Source organism: Molothrus ater, chromosome 14 (genome assembly GCF_012460135.2).
Source record: "Molothrus ater isolate BHLD 08-10-18 breed brown headed cowbird chromosome 14, BPBGC_Mater_1.1, whole genome shotgun sequence".
In the NCBI taxonomy this organism is placed as follows: Eukaryota; Metazoa; Chordata; class Aves; order Passeriformes; family Icteridae; genus Molothrus; species Molothrus ater.
In genome coordinates, this window is record NC_050491.2 from 6,800,281 (window position 1) to 6,823,223 (window position 22,943).

General features: G+C 38.9%; 1 protein-coding gene across 6 annotated transcripts in view; it reads left to right on the top strand.

Moving 5' to 3' along the window:
- AFF2 (ALF transcription elongation factor 2) overlaps positions 1-22,943 on the top strand; it is a 332,307-nt gene that overhangs the window by 93,166 nt on the left and 216,198 nt on the right. The window lies entirely within an intron of this gene.

Below are 22,943 nucleotides of genomic sequence, written 5' to 3' on the forward strand. Positions count from 1 at the left end.
TGGTCAGAACAGTAGTCCTGTGAGGAACATTTTAGTTGGTTCATATTCGTGTCCATTCCAAGCACAAATGTATAATAAGGATATGGATTGAACTATTTATACTCTGTGTATTTTTTCTTTTACTCTGAGTTGCTCTAAGCCTGTAACTTTTGGAAGGTAGGTGTACAGTGTACATATAAGCAGAATTGCAAGATGGGTTTTTCATAGCTTTCTCTTTTCCCAAAAATATTTCCCTGCTTGGTAATATTTTTATCCTAGGAATGAGGAGCGATGCATTCTTAAGCTACTTTATTGCAAAAGGTCAGCTTTTTCTATTGGAATAATTGTTTCAAGCCAATAATTTGTTTGACTATTTAAAAACTTGATGTTATTTATTAACATTCCAGGCAGCAACAAAGACTGATGTGTTTTGCAGTAGAGCTTGGAATAATTTTCTGGGAACTGCATCTGAAAACAGTAAAAGGCCTATTTATATCAAGTGGAAGCTGAGGGTTGCTTGCAGATGGTGTTTTATTAGAAAATGTATTTGTTAATAAACGTAGCTTTCTGCAAGATTACTTTACAGATGTTTCTGTTTATTTTTACCTTGGGTTAAAAATCTGCTGGTGTAGATGACTTCAGAGTCTGCTGCGATTTGTCGCTAGCATTGTTTGGCAAGTAAATAATTGCATGCAAAGGAAATAATGATGTTGCAAAAGCAAATACTTTTTTTTCGCTCCTGCCATCTATTAACGCTATGAGTCAATAGAAGCACTTTAAAGTGCAGAATTAATGCAAAGTATTTTTGGAAATAAATTGTACCTTTTGCAATTTGTGTCAACTACTAAGAATGCATTTTTAATTTCTTTACTTTTTGAGTGAAATCCTGCCACTATGAAATCGATTGAGTTGTTAACAATGTTTTTTGGGTGCAGAATTTCACCCACATTCTTCTTGCATAGCTCTAGGAACATCTGATATGAATTGTTGTTTTTGGAAGGATTCCTAGTTGCAAAGTTGAAAAATTGCATTATGAATTTGTTGCTATTTTAGTTTATATCCTGCATAGTGAAAAGTATAGGTGCATAATTAATTTCATGTTCAGATAAATGGTAAACTCTAGGAAATTTAGAAATGAAAGTAGATAATAATCTTCAAGCAGTCTGCATTTTGAGAGTAAATAGTAAGTTGAAGAGGGAAAGAAAACCCAAAGCTGTGACAAAATAACTTTCTTTTCTGAGACAGAACCCAGGAAAATAGCCAGACTGATGGATCTTTTACAGGCAAATCTCCTCCTGAGTTTGGAGAGTTGGATTTTTTTGCCTGTGTCAGAACTGTGAACTTTGGCCCTCTGTGTTTTTCCACAGATGTGTATCCTGAATTTGATTTACCTTGCGTTCAGCTATAAAACTCCTTCCAATCCAACATTATAGATAACTGCTTTAGTTTAAGCTTAATCAGAACTGACAGTGCACACCTGTGAAACCCATAACCTTTTCAGAATGACTGCAGTGAGTGGCTCTGTTGTAATCTTTATACAATTGATGTGGAGGCTTACGATCCTTTGGTGGTGCTTATCAATTTATGAACCTTCCCAAGCCACCTCGAGCCATAGTGATCTGCTTGAAACAATTTTGTTCCTACTCCATGGGTTTCCATCTTAACACTGTTCCATGTGCTGGTGGTGATCTTCAAGCTAGCAATAGGAGAATTGTTTTGGGGCATTTCTGCATAATTTGCTCTGTGGTTTTCCCTGATATCTGAGTCCATTTTTTCAAGTTCCTGAGTGTATGCAGATAGAATGCATTCTGAAAGGTTTTTAGTGATTCTTTCAAAGTTTTGCTTGTTCTTAAGGTGAGGAATTCTGTAAAGAAATAAAATTCCTAGGTGATGGTCCTGCAATAATGGCATCCATTAGGGCATGCAGTGTTGGAAAAGAAAAAGACTGTTCTTGCTATCTTACAGAGAGAGAGGGGAATAAGTAACCAAATATTTGAACAAGCAGATTTAAAAGAAGTGCTCAGACTGATGTGGAAATATGGTGTCATTTATCATGGCTTAATGGAATAAGATGTTGAGTGCCCTGGAAACGTTCTGCCATGTGTAAGGAAGTGATCAATTTTATAACATAATTTGTGTCACTTGAGGTGTTGCTCTAAGAATCTTTGCTCATTTGCTGGGCCCAATTCTGCCATCAGAGATGCCCATCCATCTTTCAGCTGCTCTGTGCAGACAGCTTTGTTAATGCCTCGCTGCTGGCATGTCTCTGCCGGGCCAGGGATCGTGGGTCAGTGATTTCTGAGGTCCTGGAGATTCACAGGGAGTTCATACAGACTCACCAGGTGGGGTCAGGAGGTGGTTAGCAGCTCTTACACACCTGTGGACTAATCCTTTTCTCTGAGTGGGTGCTGCTGTGTGATTCTCAGACCTTGGCTCACCCACACAGAGCTGGTTCAGACCTGACTGCATCATGAGTGGCCATTTCTGGTAGAGAAATAGAATTAGCAGTGCCTCTGTAAACCTTTAGTTACGTTGTGGAAGGGTTTCTTTGTGGTTTTGTGATACTATTGATTTATATTTACCTTTTTGCTTTGTTTTTCATATCAGTATTGTTTTCTAAGGGTAAATGTAAAACATTTTATGGTTTGGTGCCTTGAGCCAAACCCGGTGTAACCAGGCAGGCGGCCTGGCAGCCCCTGAGGTTCAGAAGCTGTGGAGTAGATCTTCATGAACTGGGAAGCCATAGGGTCATGATGGGAATTCCTGGGGCACATGCAGAAATCCACCAGATCTCATGACATAGGGTTGATAGCAATGGCCTTGGAGCTAAAACTGGGAGAGAAAATGTTAGAAAGCCTCAACTTGTAAATGTTATTTCCTGTTCCTTTCCTATCAACTCCCATCTCTTTAGTATGTATTTACATGCATACTTACATTGCAATAGGTATATATTAATTTTGAACTTGCATTTAACATCTGATAAATTGTGGCAAGCTGGAAATGTTGCAAAGAGCTTTTGTATTATGCAGAATTCCACCTACTTAAATCCTGTGATGGCAGATGATTGTTACTTACCACTCGAAGAGAGCTGCATAGTTAAATCCTATGCATTTCTTCAAAAAAGTAGATGTTAGAGACCACAATAACAGCTGATCCTCTCTCTGCTGCTTTAAAATCCAGAATCTTGATACATGTATGTATATTTAAACCTCTAGGAATCAGATGCTTATAAATTATTTCAAATTGACTAACGCAGCAGGTGACAGCTGAAAGAAAGCCTGTACTTTTCAGATTGGGCTGAAGCACAAATCACTGGGAGCACTGAGTAAAGCAGAGGGTTTTAAGGTCTGTGGGAACATCAGAAGCTGCATTCCTGGAAAACCTTATGCCCAGTTCCCCAGAACAATGCATGGATTTCCAATAATGGTTTAGAGATAGGGAATCAAGAGCAATTGAGATAATTTTTGATTCTCAAGGCAGTTTTTAAATCTCACTACAGAATTGGCTTCATGTTCCTGCAAAGTAGCAAATGCTCATGTACAAAATTTTCCCGAAAATACAAAGCTAGGAACAAATCCAAAAGGCCTACGACATCTATGTCACTTTCCACTTATGGAATAAAAAATGGAGAACTTCTATTTTCACTTTACTTCTAGGAAAATATTTTGACGGGTTCAGTATACTGCAAAGTGATAAGCTTCTGTTACGTGTTTCAAATCATTCTGTTATCGCTGCATGTATTGATTTGCTTAGTGCTTTCTGAGCTAGCTATAAAAAAGGCTGTTCTCCTTCTGCATTAAAGAGCAAGAAAAATTGACAGGTAGATAACCATATTGATTGAACCTAAATAGTAAATGCAAGAGGCTTATATATGACTTATAAAACTCTCTATAGGAACCAAAGCCAGCATAATACCTTTTTTTTTTTTTTTAATTTAATAGAAAGTAGATGCCTTTAACCAGCCCCACCCCTTCTTGATATACATGCTACTCTAGTTGCCAACTGTAGTGCATTACCATAGTTCTGGGCAAATCACTTTTTTCAAATGCCAGCTTTAGTTGTCCCCCTGGCTTTGAGCTTGGAAGAAGAATGGACTGAATCACGCATTAAGATGAAATCCCTTTGCTTGGTTCATATTTCAAAAGTCTGAGGCCAAAAACAAACCCAAAGAGCAGTATTTCTTGCAGTATTAGAGGTTACAGCCATATGTTTTTAATTTGTAAATACTGTGAGAAGTAATGTTCTTATGATACTTCTAAATGAAGACCATATGACACCATTCGACTGAAGACCTCTTATTGTGGCCTTTTGGAGGCTACTGTCCCATGGCCTGGACAATGGCTAGCTAAGCTGTTTTCCAAGGATAGTGAGAGGACAGCTTGTCTATTTTAAATCAAACATAAATAAGCATATTTAGGCCTGCTTTTGAACCACTGTGACCAGTCTGCATTTCAGAACAGGGCACTTAAAGTCAATTGAATAAGTGGGGCTGAAAGAACTGACCGTGTGTGTTTGGTTTGGGGAAAGAAGGTTAGGTTCCTTCTTTCCCATTGTTCATTTGTTAGTGATTTTTGTTTTGTAAGCTATTCCTAATTTTGACTTGCTGTGAGGAAGGAAAAAAGTCTGAGTGAAGTTAGAGTTAACTCTGGGAAGAGTCAGACCTGTGGTGTCTTGAAGAGTGATTTATTTTTTTTGTAAACCTTTTTGAAATTCCCAGTGCCAGAGTAATTGCTTGTCTCATTTGATGTCTCATGAAATGTCACAAAGTAAAATGACCTCAAAGGCTTTGGGGAGAGCAGGAGAAGAATTTGTTTGGCTTGAGCAAAGATGTGAAGGCATTATTCAAAGGCTGCAGGGGGACTGTAGGGTGTATTCATAACTTTGACAGTAAATTTGGTGTATGACTATAGCACAATCACTTTTTTAAAGGAAAATATCACAAGCTGTGTAAAACCAGCATTGAGTGTTATGTTATGTCAATGTTAACTGTTAATGTACATCTTGAATAATAACCAGGAGTTGGTAGAGCTAATTTTTAGCACCTTGGATCCACCTATCTGGTGTGCAAATGCATAAGGAAGGATGTTCTTGGATCTTAGTATTAGTATTCTGCTTAGTTGTCAGGTAACAAGGGCATTCTTTTAGGAACAGCCCAGCAGGTGGAACAGAGGTGGAGCCTTTGCACTATTTTTTAATACTCTTCTGGAACATTGCCTGCTTTAATAAAAATATTCTCTCTGAACAGTGAAATAAACAATGCTCATGTAAGAAAAGATGGGAAAATGCCATTTTCATGTATTGGAATGTTTAATTGTGTGTGTTTTCACTCTGGGCTGTGATCAGTCCTCAAGTGAATAGCATGCCTGCTTCTTTCTGAGAACAGGATGGGCAGATATTCAGGTATCAGCATTTGGCCTTCTGTACTACAATGAATGGCCATTTTTAAACCTTACCAACAGCTATGTTAAATTTTATTTTATCTGATGCAACCTCTAAAGTAACACACAGCTAGTTTGAAAATACCTGCCTACTTATTCACTGCTCATTCCTGTCATAACTTTCAGATTTTTTTTTTCACAACCCTTGTTCTTTGTAGAGAAACTGAGGTTTTAAATAGTCTGAGAACATAGAAGTCACATGTTTTTTCAAGTGCAGGCAGGAGACTGTGCACACATTTCTGCATGGGCAGTGACAGCTGTTGTGAATCATCGCTGGGACTGAACCTGGGGCTTCTCTGGAGAGCCTCTGCTTCTTAAACAACAGCAGGGACTCTCCCTAGAAGCTATAATTTACTTTCTCCCAGTGCCACTCATTTAGTGAATATGATGAAAACATTGCATCCAGCACACACCTGTTAAATATGTAAAAAGAAGCATAAAGATAATCAGGAGGTCTAAATGCAGGAGAAGAAAGTTTTAATCCTGATGAAAACAGTAATCAAGTAGAAAATTAGACTGTTGTATCTGGTAGGTGTAGTTCAGTAAGGAACAACTGGAATGCTCCTTGCCAAATGCCAGGACAGCTGAATGGTGCAGAATGTGATTGGGTATTGTAGACAGAGTAGGAAATCAAACATAAAGCACTTCAGATGTTACATGAGCAGTTGAGACAGAAATACAGCTAGTGAAAGGTAAAGAAGGAGGGACAGTACCATATATTAAAAGCTAGATGAAGATTTACAGAGAATATTGCAACAGGTAAAATAAGACCTAGGGAAAGAATCAGAAGAAAAGGTTATTCAGACAGCAGAGGTGAGGAGGACATGGAGGAGATGCAGGTGTGATGTGAATGTACAGTGAGCTCTGGTTGGGCTCTCAGCAGGAGCATGCTGACCATAGGGCAGCACATGGACAGGGGGTGTAAGCTCAGTGAAACTGGGCTCTCCACATGGGAAAGAGCAACTGCAGTGCTCAGGTGTGGTCACCTTTCTGGTGGAGATCACAAGAACAGAAGTGCTTAGCTGCTCTTAAGCTGATCAGACTCCATCTCATGAAAAGCTGGATTGATACTCGGGTCACTGACCCCTGGTCCCAGGCAGCCTCTCCTGCTCTGTCCCCTGCATTCTTACAGGTGTGAGGTGCTCACTCACATGCACACCTCAGGCTGTTTTCTATCCTTTTGTTTGTTGACATGCAGAATCACACTCAGATTTTAAACTATTGCAGCAACACAACATGAATCATATGTATAACATACCTTCAAAATGTGAAAATCAGAGGAGGTCTTATATGAGCATTTCTGGTTATGGCCAGAGCCACCCCACTGTGAGCTGTAGTCTCCGCTTCAAGTATGGAAAAGCATTTAGGAGCTGCAAGTGAAAACATCATATGGGAATACTTTAATAAAAAAAAACCACAGTGAAAGAAAGTTGAACATATAACTTGGCAGTGCTCCATGAACTGCAGATATAGGTTAAAGTTATTTAGTTGGCAGGCAATTGCTGGTGTATTAGCAGTGTTGGGGAAAAAAAATCTAATTTCTGTATTTTGGCTTGTGCAGTAAAGAAATTCCTCCCACATAAATATGTTCATTTCACCTTCTGGGAAGTAAAGAAAGGAAACTGTAGCTGCAGTCTGTTATTTAATCTTCCTGAAATTAGCATTTGGTGCTCAGGAAGATTGAAAGATTTAATGCCAATGCCTTCCTCAAAAGAAAGAAATGACACACCACATATGCTTTAGCACTGGTTAGACTGTTAAATGGAATTAATCAAAATCCATGTTAAAATATTTCCATGTGTTAATTAGCAACAGTTTGGAACATTAAAATACATATTGGCTTGGGAATAAATTAGTGAAGAAATATCAGATTGAGTTTGTGGGTTTTTAACTGCAACATAATATACTGTGTGTTTTAGAAAGGTAAATGTAAATACATTCCTCTGAAATGCTGTGGCAATGTGCATTTAAAAATTGGGCAATAAACCAATCTAAACCAGGCTTTTGTTATGGCAGAGTGATACCATGTCCCATTTTAAAAGAAACATTCGATTGTTCCCTCATATAATAAAGCAAGAGAAAAACAGTTTAAAAATTCTAAGAGCTTCATCTCAGGCCAAAGGAAGTTTTCAAATTTCTCCTGTGAAAAATCAGTGTGATGTAGCAACTGCCAAGACCAGGTCTCCTGTTGTGAGCAGAGGGATTCACTTCTGCCTTTCTCTTCCTGCTGGGTCATTGCAAAGTTTGTTTTCCATTCTCTTATACTGAATCTTAAGAGCAGCAGAATAGCATAAATTTAGGGTTGTTCCATGTAAATGGAACAAACAGAATCCATACTATTAAATTAATACACACAAGGCAGGTAGAGATACCTGTGGTAGCATTATAGATACCAAACTCCTCACTAAAAATAAGTGGCTATGGTTGGCCCACAGAGTATCCATTTCTCTTCCTAGGGAGGGAATGACTGCTCTTTTTCATGACAGAAGAGCATATAGAAACCACCTCCAGGAGGGTTCTTGGAGTTGCATTTTAGGTTTGATCGCCCACAATCACATTAGTGGGGATAATTTTATGTACGTTCAGCTCAGGAAAGTTAAAAAAGGTAGGTGGTGATTTTCATTTTTTCTATGGGTGCTGCTCAAGTAGCTATTTGTCCTGTAACATTGAGCTTAAAGAAAAGGTTTGGGGAGCTGAGGGAGGAAGAGGCAAGATAAGTACAGATTCAGTCACTTTCCAGGCTAATGAGCCTGGAAATTTTGCTTGGATTTGCGAAGATCTCTGAGAGAAATCAGTGATCATAGGTCTAAGCCTCAATCTCCATTAATACTGCCAATTAAAACTACCAGTCTAAACATATTTCAGTGGATACATGCTACTTTCCCTTTGCACATGTCCTCAGAATAATTTCCCATTGTTGTATCCCCCAGATGTGTAAACTTGTTGGGTTATATTTCGCTGAACTGCAAGCTGTGCTGCTTAAATCCACAAGACAAGCTGGCAATTGCTTTTGCTATTTGTAAATACTCAGGCATCCATTTACACCTGCCAGTATTTTAAATATAAACATTGAGATCATTCTTTCCTAAATATGTTAAAACACTAATATATACTTTGTAAACTTAGAAAATCGTAGGAATCCTCAGGTGGCTTGTGGGGGGTCAGGAGTTGGATTTTATCACTTAAAGTTCATCCTGAATGAAGGCTTCCTTCACATCTTGGTCAGTAACCATAACATAGGTTAATCCTTTTTGATGTCAAGAAACCCTAACTTTCATGTCATCAGAAAACCTGGAACTTCCCCCAAAAATATAATTAGGACTAGCATATGCTACTTCCACTTGAACATGGTTAATTTTGAACCTCTCTTTGCATCCAGGAGTAGTTTTCTAAAGTGCCTTCCTCGTGAAGAAAAACTTCACAGTTTATTTTGCATTGGAACAGCGAGAGATTGTAACATCTTTTCTTCCCGCCAACACATGCAGTTTCACATTGACATGAAATATGGCACAAATTTAGCTAGGGAAATACTAAGAAGGGTACTTTTTATTCCAAACAATTATCCTAGCAACCACATAATTCATTCCACAAACCCATGATCACAAAGGTCACCATTTCACACGGGTTTATGGCGAGCACCATGCACTGTGGTGTCATGGACCACAAATGGTTTGCAGATCCAAAGTTTGGAAATCAGGGATTTTCAGCTTTGTCAGTATTTCTGAGAGCAAAACTGGACCATTAAAGTTTCCTGAGGTATGTGGAGTGACAAAAAGCCAATAAGGGGATAAGCATTGCCTGTGCCAATGGTTGATATTTTTTCATTGTCATAAATTATTTCTACCAGATAGAAAATGACTGAGCAGAGTGGAGTGGAGGCAGGGCTGTATTCACCAAGTTTCTGCATACTGCATACAAAATACATTTAAATCCCACTAATTTTTACATACAAGTGCTATTGCTTTTTCCCCTCTGTGTAGTGATAAACTGTTTTTTGATAGTTCCTTGACACATAAAATACCCAATTCAGTGTGCTAAAGCTAAACAAAATAAACCAGACTGAGAAGCAGACCCTTTTTTTGTGGGGTGTTGAGGTGATGGTAAAATACAGCCAGGCTAGATCTGTCCTGCCCTTTTGTGATAGTATTGCTGTGGGTAATCCAAATAATTCCATATGAGGACTAAGGCTTTTCGATTTTGATTAGAAGAAGCAAAATTGGCCATAAATGATCAGTCTGAATTAAACTTATTTAGGACTGTAAGCAAAACAAGGATATAGAGAATTATTGCTCTTCAGAGGAGAAGAAAAATTAAAATTTGCAAATGCTCTTTTTGTAAACACATTTTATTAAGATGTAACTGCACCTGCATTTCATCAAGAAAATTGTTTGCTACCATTTTTAATATACTTTGATATATTGAATATATTTGATTTATTTTGATAATAATGGGCTTTTTTCTGCTTTTATTAGAATTCTGCATGCTATAAGTTCCTAGTACCAAGTATCAGATTTTGTGAGAGATGCTCTATTTACTTGTAATTTTCATACCCCCTTTTCAGAGCTGGTGTTTTAGCTGTAATGAAGACTTCAGATAAGCAACCAGATTTCAGATGCTAAATGATTTAACTAAATCAGGAATATCATATTACTATTGACTTTGCTTGGTTGCAAGAGCCAGGTGCTAGAAAGAAAAATACTGCCTTTCTGTCAGCATTTTACCTTTTCTGGGGAGCACACTTGGGAAAGAAATCTGAGCTTCTCCAACTGCTGGTTTTTGGTTGATTGAGGTGTGGTCTCTGAATATGTGAAGTAAAGTTATTTAGGTTGAAAGGAAAACAAGAGAAGCTCTGCAGGGATGCCAGTAACACACTCCAGATGCTCTCTGGTGCTCAGGAGAAGTCACACCAGTGCCTCACAGCCCCTTCTCTCTCTCTCCTCCTTTCCCCCAGGACACACTCCCTGTGCTCTCTGGCCCTGACTCTCTCTGCAGGTTGGCTTGTGCTGTGCTGCACTTCTTACTAGTGGAGATGCAGCTTCATCCTCTGGCCCTGGGACAGATAGTGAGTGCCCTGGGATAAATTAGCTGTCCTCGTAGCCGAGAAAGGGCACCTGACTCGTATACCTTCCCTGTAAGAGCCATGAGCACCTGTGTCAGCAGGGGGCAGGAATGGAGGAGACCCTGCCTTCTCCTCACCATGGGCTGCACTCTCCAGCTCTTTGAGAAGGGAAAGCTTCTCTAAGTGCTAAAGACAGCTTTCATAGCTAAGCACCTTAAAAGGGAACTGGTCTTTGCAGCCAAGCATGGAAGATTTTCCATAACGGATCTTGGTTTCAGAAATGGGTGCTCAGAACAGTTCTCCATGTTCTTGGTTGCTCCAGTCATTTTAGTTCCTAAGGCAAGGCAGATTGCAGATCATTGAAGGACAGAAGGGAACAGAGGCATGAACAGAGAGAGGGATTTCCCCTTTCATTAACCACAAAACATGTTTGTTCAAGAACAAATAGCTAAAATAAGACAAGCAGCTCTGGTGCTGAGGGAAAGGCTGGTTTTGTCAAATACATAGGAAATACTGCTCCCAGGTGAACCTCTGTAAGGATTGTCCTTTAATGAAGCCAAGCTGAGTAGGGATCCTGGCTGTGGGAAAGCCTTGTGTTTCATTTATTTTCCTGTTAGCTGACATGGGGCACTGCATGGTGAGTAGGGATGTGATTGTGGGCACCTCTTTCTTCGAAGTACTGGAAGTAAAATTGACTTCTGCACTGTATTAACTTGAGCTTTTGTGGACTTCATAGACTATTATTTTTCTGGCAGTGATTTCACCAATTTGCATTCTTTCTGTGCATAGGTACAAGTCCAAAATTATAGATAAGCAGTATTTAGGCGAGCACTTAGATCTACCTCCACACTTACAGAGGCTGGAAGGGCTTTTCCTGGTACACTGCTGTCTTTTCACAATAGATCATACATGATAAAAGTGGGAAGGAATTACAGATTTTGTTGCCTTGTCTCCTGTGACATGCAGCTACATGGAGATCCTCACTGCATCTGGTTTCTGGTTTTGGTCTTGAATAGACAAATATCACAGGTCCTAACAATTGTCATTTCTGGTCCTTCCACCAAAAATTAGATCCAAGGGAATCAGTTTTCAGCTGAATGTTTTCTGTTCTGTTCAATGCTTAAATTTACTGGCATTGCTTGTCTGTCTCTTACTGAGTGGAATCATAAAATTATATTTCTCAAATTCTTCTTTGTTCCAACAACTACTTTCCTACTTAGTCCCTTTCCAAAGAAAGCAAGATCCTCTTTGCCCACAATGTTGATGTCCCATGACTCCTGGGACTTACTGTTTCCCTCTTATATACCATCAGATGCAGGTTGCAAATAGCTGTGGTGTTGTGACAGCAGCACAACATGTACTCTGTTGTCATAGAAAAGTCTGAACCTTTCAAGTTGAGTGCTTTGTACCTGAGAAGGAATCCAATATCTTCTGTTAGGGAGCTTTGAGTGAACAAGCTGCTCTTAAACCCTGAGGTGATTATAATACATGTGTATGAGGTGTTGAGCCAAAGCTTCTGTATTTATGTACATAAGAGAAGGTATTCAGATGTGCTCTCCTACCAGTTCTTGTGTATTTTTTCAGTGGTGAAGGCTGGACTTTGCATATGGATTATTGTAATCCTACATCCCTGTAGCAAAGTCTCACCTTGGATTGAGTGTCACATGGGGCAAAGAGCATAGCAGATATTTTGGAACAGTTTTCCTTCATGAATGATTGCCTTCTCTCTGCTCTGAGGAAGGGAGGAAAAAAAAAAGCCACAGGACTGCATTTACCACAGCTTTGTGTTTGAGCTAATAAACTGTGCTGAGAGCCTCAGCTCAGGCTTACACTTTATTTTTTCCAGCCTGAAACACAGACTGAGATAACTCAGATCTGCCCACAATAGACAGCACAAATATTCCTTGAAAGACTTCCAAAAGTTTTGAGGCCTGGATAGCTGTGGCAAGAGTTTGTGTATATAAAAATATGTGCCATATAGGTTGTGTATAAAGGCACTTGAAAATTAAGCAAAATGTGCACACAGCTCTATCAAGATTTTGGGAAAAAATGTTAACTTGCAGAATTCATTTGAAAAGACAAAAACTCAACCTGCAACAACCACCACAAAAAGAAAACAACCCACATGCAGAAACAATGAAAAGCCACCAGTGTAATTTTGCATGTGGCTGTTATGCAAGGCTCCATGGGGATTACCTTTGACACTGGGCTCTCCGGCTTGCAGCATCTTGCATAACACACTTGCACAACAAGCAGCACTTCACAGCAGCAGGTTTAGAGCCAGGGCAGAGCTCACTGCCACTGGCATTGGCTGCAGTGTTCTGTGAGAATGCTCTGAGCCATTTCAAAACTAAGGGTAGAAAATGGAGTAAGGGAGACTGTTGGGGGGAAAAGGAGAAAAATACCCCACTACACATCAGTCTTGCACAAGTAAAAGAGATATATGTAATTTTTTTCAAAATCTGGTGTCTAAGCTTATTTGTTTTACCAAAAAGGAATAATCAATGCATTTTCTCCATGGGGATCCATTTTTTTCTTGCCAAAGTCAGTGTAATTTTTATTTCTGATTTCATGGAAGCAATTTTTAGAAACAACTTTTAGCCCTTTAGAATTAAGCTTAATAGATCATAAGTGTTCTGCATTTTTTCCCATCTCATAGCTAAGGTTAATAAATCAAAAGTGTTCTCCATTTCCCTCCTCTCATATTTCTATACTTTCTCCATATTATGCCAAACAGTGAGACCCAGAAATGAACCTACCCTTCTGCAGAGATATTATTTATAAGGACTGAATTCCAAACCCACAAGTTGCTTATAGAAAACTTATCATTGAGTTCAGTAGTGTATGAATCAAGACCTGTAAAAATAAAGTCAAAAAGGACCATTCTAAAATTAGCAGATACCAGTGATGACTGCATTACAGAGTGGACTGGACTATTTGTGCTATCCTTTTATGTAGCACTTCAAAACACAATTTCCACTGAAACAAGCTCTTGGGAAAATAAATGGAGAAGTTTCCAAATACTATCGCTGTTTCAGTATTCATACATAATAAACTCAGCTTCTGTAAATAACTCATTTTATCTGTCAAACATTGGAGACACATATGCCACATTTACTGTCACTGGGGTCGTAAATAAACAATGTATCTGTCTACACATTACTTATGTCTGGAGGAAGTGAACAAGTACACATGAAGAACAGTGTGGAACCTTTTTTAATTGTGTAATAAATAGTTGGTGTTGCTATTGGTAATTATTTTAATTACCTCTGAACTTAAAACTGCAGTTTATAATTTAATGCAGGAAGCAAAAGGGTAATACTCAAACAAAAAATTAGGTACATATTTCTTAAATGCATTTCTACATCTACTCAGTCAAGTACAACTTTGGGCTTGGGACATTTTGTCTCTTTACTTGGAACAGAACAAGAGAAAACAGCCCCCTCAAACTGCAGAAGCAGCACTTGGATTCAGGCAGTCACTGATGCTCTAAAGATGCTTGACTTTGTAATTGGAATCTCCTTGAAAGGACATTTCAATCCCAGGTTTTCAATCCCATCATAATCAGTGGTGCTCTCTGTGTATATCCATACAGAATTTACATTTGGGTTTGGAGTGTAGGCCCTGACTCTGGGTTACTGTGTATGTGTATGCATAAGTCAGACTTGTCACTCTCCTTTCTGTCAGTCAGTTTGTGTCATTTCTGGTTAAGTTTTTGCTGTGCCAGTTGTTTGTGGTCACATTTAGGCACCAGAGAGAGCAGGATACTTCTAATGAGAAGCCAAAATATCAGGAGTCTGCCTTTGCCCACTGGACCATCTTGGTTAAGGTTATGTTCTGAATACTTTTGTTTTCTGTAGGCAACATTGTCACTTAGAAGACAAATTTCTGAGCCTATCTTAGAATAATTTGTTTCTTGATATATGCTGGAAAACAGGCAAATCAAACCCAAAACCCAGATTCCCTTCAGCCCCTTCTAAATGCGTTGTACTTTTGTTGGGGAAAAAAAATAATCATCAACCAATTAGGTTTGGATAGTGGTAACAGACTTGATTTATGACAGAGTAAAAGTAAGTTAAGCTCTGAGCTAAAGTGATGGTAGAGCTTGTATTTATATTGTTAGATCATATTTTCATTATTAATTACAGAATTATTATGCTCTAATGTCTGTACTAACCACCAGGACTGCAAGAGAGACAATGTTATAAAACAAAACAAAAGCCTTTATAAATTCTGTTGATTGGCTAAAATACACCTTTTATATTAATAGTCTTTTACCTAAGCTAATGAGCCAGAGTATTAAGATTTAAGACATTAGGGCTATTAATGTAACAGTTAATGATGATAAAATTCAATCCTTAAGTATTTCCATGGATCTCTTGGTAACTTATGAATGAGCAGAGCTTGACCCTCCTTGCTTTACTGAAACACCAAAACACCACAATAAAGGACTAAGGTAGATTTAATCCTGGGATGACTAAGTCACAAGGTAGCTGCATGTCTGAAACGAAACCTATTTATTTCTGTTTGCCACTCACACAGCAAGAATCTATTGTGTGCATCTGTGTTATTTTTCTTTGACATTGTTAAATATCTGATAAGTTGTTTTCTGACATGCCTAATGTTGCAAGTGGAGTGCTAGAAAGCACACATATATGATCTATAAGGATCTGGATTATAACAGCACTGCAATGAGAAGAATTCCAGTGCAGGCACCTCTTGTTAACAGCCCTTCCATAAGTGCTTAAATTCAAATTACCTGTTCTGAAACCCAAATTAGAGTCAAATCTGATGTGAGCCAATTTACTCTGCACAACAATCATGGGCAATGAAAAATGTTCAGCTAGATTGCTGTTTAAATCGGATCACTATAGCTCCCTCAGTGGGAAAGGAGTGCAGAATAACAATGGCCAGCAGCTAAATGTAATTTAATTATTGGCTTTACATATTGGTTAGTTCTTGCATTGTTTAAAAAGAAACATTTTCCAGCCAGGTGTACAATGCCTGGCCAGTGTTAGAAATCATTATAAAAAGCTGGAAGAATAATAGACTGATGATCTAACGCATTTAAATTAAGCAAGGTCTGAGTGTTGAATGTTGAAGGGTGGGGAGTTCATTTCCATCGAGGGCTGACATTTTGTCCTCTTTGTGTATTGCATCATTAGTGGTATAATACATGCAGAAATATGATGATGAAAGGCCTGGAGACTCAGAGTTTGAAAATACAGCTTCGTTAGGGCTGAGATATCTGTTGTTTCACACAGTTTTTCTGGTTGAAATCACATAGTGAATTTGAGACCCTCCATTTAATATTTACAAACCAAACAAAAAATCTAATAAGATGTCAGTCCAACTTTATCTTTCAGCTGTCCTAGTCTGTCTCATAGCTGAAAGACACTACAGGTTGCCAAGTGTAAGGTGCAGAAGGGTGTAATTGTTCCAATACTGTACTTTTTCTCCAAGTTCCTTCTTTTGCATCATAACAGCAACATTCCATATCACATCCTTGTTTGATATGAAATTGCTTGATAGGGTGTGATGACACATTCATATTATGTTAGCAGCATAATTTAACTGCTCCGTTTTTTTAAACCATTTGCAGAAGTGCCTGAAATGTGTGCCTTATAAAATAGGGTCATTACAGCTATGGTTGAATTGGCATTTCAGTAATAAACCCTTTGTGGAGGGCTAGATGTTAATTCAAAACTTCTATCATTATAAATATGAATCTGTCAGCAACAATATGGAGTGATTTCAGTAAGTGGACATGGGAAAACCTGTTTTGCTGAAAGATGGCACTGTGGCTCTCAGAGCCCTGACATCTTGCTACCAAAATGTTTGCCAGGGTGATCACGTGGAGAACATGGCTAGTTGGTTGAGGGAGGAATGCTGCTCATGGATCATGCAGCACCCCAGGCTGGGACTGGCTGGCACTGCTGCCTTTGGAGGGCAGGAGCTGAATGCATTGCTGTCCTCTAAACATAGCCCAGGCTGTGCCTGCATTTCACACAGGCACCAAAGCCCATCTCAGTTTGTGCCTTTGGCATTGGGGATCCAGCCCTCTGCCTTTACTCAAGTAAAGCCTACTGCAATAAAAATGAGTGCTTCCTAGTAAAACTGATACAGCACTTTGTGCTCTCTTTCAGGAGAATGTTTTTCATACTGTGCTGAGAATAGCAGTCTCTGGATTGCATGTAGAGAAGTGAACAAAAGAACAAAAAGATTTGTATGCCAGAGCTTCTTGTCTTATTCTTTTCCTGTCTTTTTTTTTTTTTTACAAGGAAGTTACTTCAGCTGTGCTTCTCTGAGGGATAAAAGGCATCCCCATGGTAAACTGAGAGCATCTGCTGTTGCACAGAGAAGACTAAATGCTGATCTGAGATTTGGATTTGAAATATGTTAGTGGACACAAGAAGAATCCTTCACGTGTAGCTCTCTGAGAGCAGAACTTCATATATAGGCCCATATACATTTCCCTCCTCTTTTTCCTGAGATAAGGGATAGAAGGAGCAGTTGCCTCAGCTTCAGCACCAAAGCTTAAGTCCTTAAGGAATTTAAATACTTGCACTGACTTAGGTTTTGTCAGAATTTAGACTTTTGGAGGAGTACCTGTTCCATGTCCAGAAGGGATGCCAGCATGGCTGGAGATAGGAACACAAGCTCACAAACGCTGTGTGAGCAGGTGGAGTGGGGAGAGGGCTGTGGATCCTGCCTGTAACAGGGCATGAATGACACAGGGGATAGACATGGTACAAGTGCTGCCTCTGTTAATTAGTACCACAGATATCCACCTGCCAGTAATCACACAGTTTATGTTGTCCTTAGGAGATGGAGCTCCCTTTCTGCACCTCCACTAATTCTGTTTTACAGTCTGTGCATGACACCAGTTAGTAACCTCAAAAAAAAAAAGCTTTTACTGCTGAACTTTTTCTGTCTCTTCTTTGTCATTTAGTAGTGCCTTTTTAACCTGTGCCATGCTCTTCTGTGTTCTGTAGTATGATCCCATAGGACTGGTCATGTAATTTCTTTGGTAGAGGCCTTCTCAGTTTGTAGGCTTAATGATTTTCTGCATCTTTGTCCGGCAATGGCATTCGTTACCTTCAGTTGAAAAAACACCAATAACAATGAATTTTTGCTGTGTGATAAATTTAGTGTCACTTAGTATGTTGGACAAAAGAGGACATTCATGAACGTTCATAAGGAAGGTCCATTCTCTACTGTAAGTCCATTACAAAATAAAGAGGTAGAATCTGGTCAGTTTGTACTCTCTACGATTTAAAGAAAATTTAGCTTTAAGATGTCTGTCTTTGTTATTAGCAAGGCTCTTGTGGTGGAAGCACAAACTGGGCACTGGTGAAAAAGCAAATGACGTTTCTCAATTTCAGTTCATTTTGTTCAAATTTAGAACAATTTTGGATGGCTTTTTTGATATTTGTTCACACAATAGGCGTGTAAGTCACATCTGCCTGCATGGTCTATTTACTTTTTAGGTCAGATTTGACACATATATGTGTTATTTCAGGAATGTAGTCACTCAACTTGTTGCTGGTTTCAGGGAATTCTTTTACACTCAGGTCCTTGTGAATTGCTTTAAATGGCTAAAAGATTAATTTATTGTGGGCAATAAACAGACTGATGGATATAATGCCTCTAATTAAACAGGTTGAAACAGGGAGATGATTCTTTGTTATGTTTTTGAGTGAAAGGCCTGATGTTCCAAATGTTTGAGCCACACAGTTCTTTTCTTAAATCTAAGAAGATGAAATTGCTAGGGTCCTTCTAATGCTGCTGAAGATGTGCCTGACCTCTGAGGGATTAGCAGTTTGTGAGTCGATATTATTGAAACCTGTACTTTAAGTGAAGTAATTTTCCATGTTGAAAAGGAGCAGAGTATTTCTAAAATTATAATACTGTAGTATGTATATGCAAAATCTATAGGTGTTCTTGATGAATAACAATGCACTCTGACAGCAAAGAATCAACACAGAAAAATTAGGTCACAGCAGCCTGCTTGCTCTTTACACTGTCATGGTTGATTGGTTATTCTCATCACCCTTTGTTTAAAATCATTTCAGAATTAATTGGCGTTCATTAACGCAAGTCTTTGTAGCAGAATTGCAGAAACAGTCATTAATGTAGCTAATAAACATAAAAAAGAAAAAAGGATCCTATTACCAGGTCCCTACAGGCTGTTAACTAACATTTTGAATAAGAATACATAAACATAAATTAAACATTTTTACAAACTGCTAAGGATGTGAGAATTTAGCACGGTGGTCTGTAGCAATGCTTTGAACCAATTTGTTATATTATGTCGATTTTTTAAGGTTTTTGTGTAAACGTAGTGGTGCTGATGAGTTTAGATTCTCAGTGTTGTCATGCAGGTTTCTTAAGAGGTCATCTGTCTCCACCAGCTACCACAGATGAGGCTCTGATCCTTCTCCCCTGAATTCAGTGAGTCATGTTGTGGAATGTAGGTGTTCAGATGTCATTTGTGATATTTTGAGGAGACACAGAGCAAACTTAGAAGCCAGAAGTTTTGGTTGGGGGCCCAAGTGCAGATACTGCCTGGTGCAGTTGTCACCTGCTTCATTTGTGTAGCCAATGGTTGTTTGCTGGCTTAATGGGGGTGCTCTGTCTTGTAATTTCCATGTTAGTGTGAGCTAAACTCAGTAAAATGCACTCTAAATTTAATTGTGTGTTAATTACAGGATTTCCCTCGTTTGTGCTGTTGCCCTGATTTGGTGGAGGATGCCATTTAGAATCTCTTAACCAACCACCCCCAGACTTTTTTTCTAATGGATATCCCAAGGTTAAGAGTCAGTAATGGCTGAGAGCAGGTGATGTAGCGGAAGTTACCCTGCCCTGGCACGTGTGGGAGGAGCAGGGATGCAGTGGTGTGTGCCCAGCTCTAGGTCAGGGCTCCTGCCTGAGCCCTTGTCTGTGTGTGGGGATGCAGCAGTGCTCAGGGTCCAGGCTTGGGCTGTTTGAGGAAGATGGGTTCATCCCAGTGCTCACAGACACTTGTTACCCATAACAGAGCAAGGGGATGTTTACACTGCCTACTTTTCATGGAAGGGAACTGTGTTTTCTCCGAGGGTGATGGAGGCAGCCGTGGTGCTGAGCAGCAGAGGCTCCCAGCACAAGTCCTGGATGGCTCTTTGGGATCTCCTTTCAGCAGCACTGGGGCTGCTCACAGTGCCCATGGCTTGTCTGGAGCACGGAGCTGGGAGAGGGGCCAGGCTGGCCACGGCCGCCTGGGCTGGCACAGCTGCCCTCTGGGCACCCTTCTGTCCCCTGGAGAGTCTGTGAGACACCTGAGTCCCCGATGTGCAGGCATGATGAGGTACCTGAGCAGCCAAGTGAGTGTGGCCTGGGAACAAGTGAATAGAAATGGCAAATTATTTATCCTGAAGTGTTGTAGACATTGAAATGAAGCCCTAGTGAGGGGCAATTGGAAAATGTGTCCCCTACTATTTAATTTTCTAATATCTTTGCTGCATCTTACTGAATATAAAGAGGGCAATTTTTAGATGAAGCACTGAAGGTAGTTAGTTGGTATATATTGAGGGCACTATAATGGCTGAGCTGCACTGACTGATGTACTTTTAACTTTGTGTAAATGCAGTCTCCATGCAAATGCAGCCCTGGCATACACAGTAAGTTACAAAAACACTCCAACTACAAAATCAACTAGACAAATATATTGCTTTGTATGTCTGACTTTTGATACACGGTGTCTATATACATTCTGACATGCTCAGAGAAACATGAAGGCTTGCCAGTGATCCATATACATTGCTTTTTATAGCATACAATTTAAAAGAATTCAAGCCTTAAGTAGGATACAATTGGTAAGGAGAAAAAATATATTTACCCCTGCAATTAAAATATAATAACAGAAAGACTAAAAATTGTTTTAGTCTAACTTTTGTTTATTGACTAGAACATATAAATGGCTTTAGGCACTACTAAACAATAAAAAAAATGTGGCTCACTATTGGGTCTTTTATCCATTTTAATTTATTTTGATGCTGCATGCAGTTTCTGAATATATTTTGTGGGTTGTAATAAAATAGCCGCAGTGCAATTTTGCATGTATGTCAAGCGGTGCGTGACCTGATATGCAAATTTAATACCAAGGTGCCAAAACTGAATTCATAATGTTTCACATCTACAGAGCTGTTTAAGGCAGTTTAGAAATCAATGAATATGTAATATGAAGGTGATAAGACCTAAATAAAAACCTTATTTATCTACTATGAAAAGTATTTATACACAGAATATTTAGCACAAGCAGAAAATGGACAGAGTTTCCAATTATATGGTTTGCATAAACAAATGTTGAACCATGTGCTTAGAATAGATAATAGCACAGCTAGTTTCTTTGCATTATACTTTAGAAATGTTTACAGATGTCTCTCTCTTAGTGTATATATAAAATGAAACACTAAACTGAAGCAGCTTTTGAACAAAGCCTCTTTGAGGTCTCTTATTTATTTTTAATTTACAGTATATGGGGTGCTTCATTATAAGTTTCTGTTACTGGTTTTCAGGTTATTAAAGATCAGTGAAATAAGATACACTTTTGTGAAGTCTTGTAGTTTATGGTGAAATAAGGGACATAAATTTAACTGGTAATAAATAAGAATCAAATGTTTTCCATCTGCTTACCTTTAAAAGCAGAGAAGATTCAATTTTGGAAGCATTTAGACTTTCGAGCTCTTTTCCTGAATGGTCGAACTGATTATTATTTTGTCTAAAATGTTAATCTAATAAAGTTTCAGGAGTTTACCAAAGTATACTGAGTTAGATTGGCCTTTCACTCAGGATGCGTATGCTGTGGAGATGGACTGGGAGTCCAAGTCTTGATTGATGGCAATCAGTCCAGCTATACCACTGAAAATATATACTGTCACCCCAAGGAGGAAGAGAGAGTGTGTGTTTGATTGGCTGGCAGCGTTGTTTTACAGCACCCTGCCAGTCAGCACAGACAGACATTTATATCTCTTGGCTTGAAATAAGTTGCTACAGTAATGACTACCAATGTGTTGAGCAATCAAGAAAAATGTAGGGGTGCAGCAGGTTTTGAAAAATGTCCATCATGCCATATTGTCTACTGCTGGTATTTGGAAGTGGTTTTTGTATTCACCTTGGTAGAGGCCAACATCCATGGTAGGAAAAGTCAGAGCATTAGATTGACAGATGAAATAATGATTTTAAATAGATAGTAATTAATCCTTTGTGTAAAAAACTAGAGAAAACTCAGCCCCAGGAGAGTATGCCTTTTTCCCACTCCTGATCATAAACCATTTCAGGTATAAAGTTTTACAGGTTTAAGTCAACAGCCCGTTGGCTTAAAGTCTTGAACCTCAACAGGGGTTTAAAGTTCTAAATAAATTTGAACATTTTTGCTGTCTGATGAGATACAGATGAGCAGAACTAGGAGGTGGATAATAATGAAGATGATCTTAGTTTTTGTCCCTTGTGTGGCTACTATCCCGTGAAATTGCTGCCTCCCTCTGAGGAAATGAGTGATGGGGTAATTTTTTGTTTCTACATGAGGGATTGTCTACGTTTCATTAGGAAGTGCTAGAACCATTCATTTTTATGTTTTCTTTGGCTTTTGCCACTTTTTATGAAAAAGAACTCATATAAAAAACTAGTAGCCAGCATATTGTGTGTTGTACTTTTCTGGACAAGAGCCTCAGGTTAATTCTCTCTACGAAAGATGCTGCACTCACATTCCTCAACTGAGAGCATTGTGCCACAATTCTGAGAAGGAAGAACATCTGAGTTTCCCTTGCTCAGAGATGCCCATACGAGGTTTATTTTAAAAGAATCCATATGGAAATGGAAAGATCCCGGAAGCTCCCCTCACAAAATTCTCTTTGCATTATCTTCATGATCCTGGGGAATGATGAGCTCTCATAGGAGAGCACGTTCTTTCTGGTCCTAAAAGAAGCCTGCAGCATAGGGCCACATTCAGGTGAACCCTGGAATAGTGCTGTGGAGAGATCTTCCTGCCTCCTTGGTGTGCTTGTAGGAGCTGTGCATCTGTGTTCCTCTTCGCCTTTGAGACAGAGCTGCTGGAGGGGCTGAAAGGCCAAAATTTAAGAACAGATAGAATAAATAACTGAAATGGCATACATGTGGTTGAATAAACCACTGAAATTGAATATATTGTTTTTTTCCAAATTGAAGTAAAACACATTTCATTCTCAGATAGAAATATTTCTAGTTTTGAAATATTTTCCTGAAACATAGTATCATAGAATTTGTGAATTTACATAAAATATTAATGGACATTATAATGGTTTCCTGAGAATTTTTATTTGGATCCTGGCTATAGTTTTTCCTTTCTGACCTTTTTTTTTTTTTTTTTCATTTTTTTCCATTGAGTGCAAATTCTCATTCCTAACCAAGCACAGAATGATGACATAATAATTAGCTTGGGTTGTTTTTCT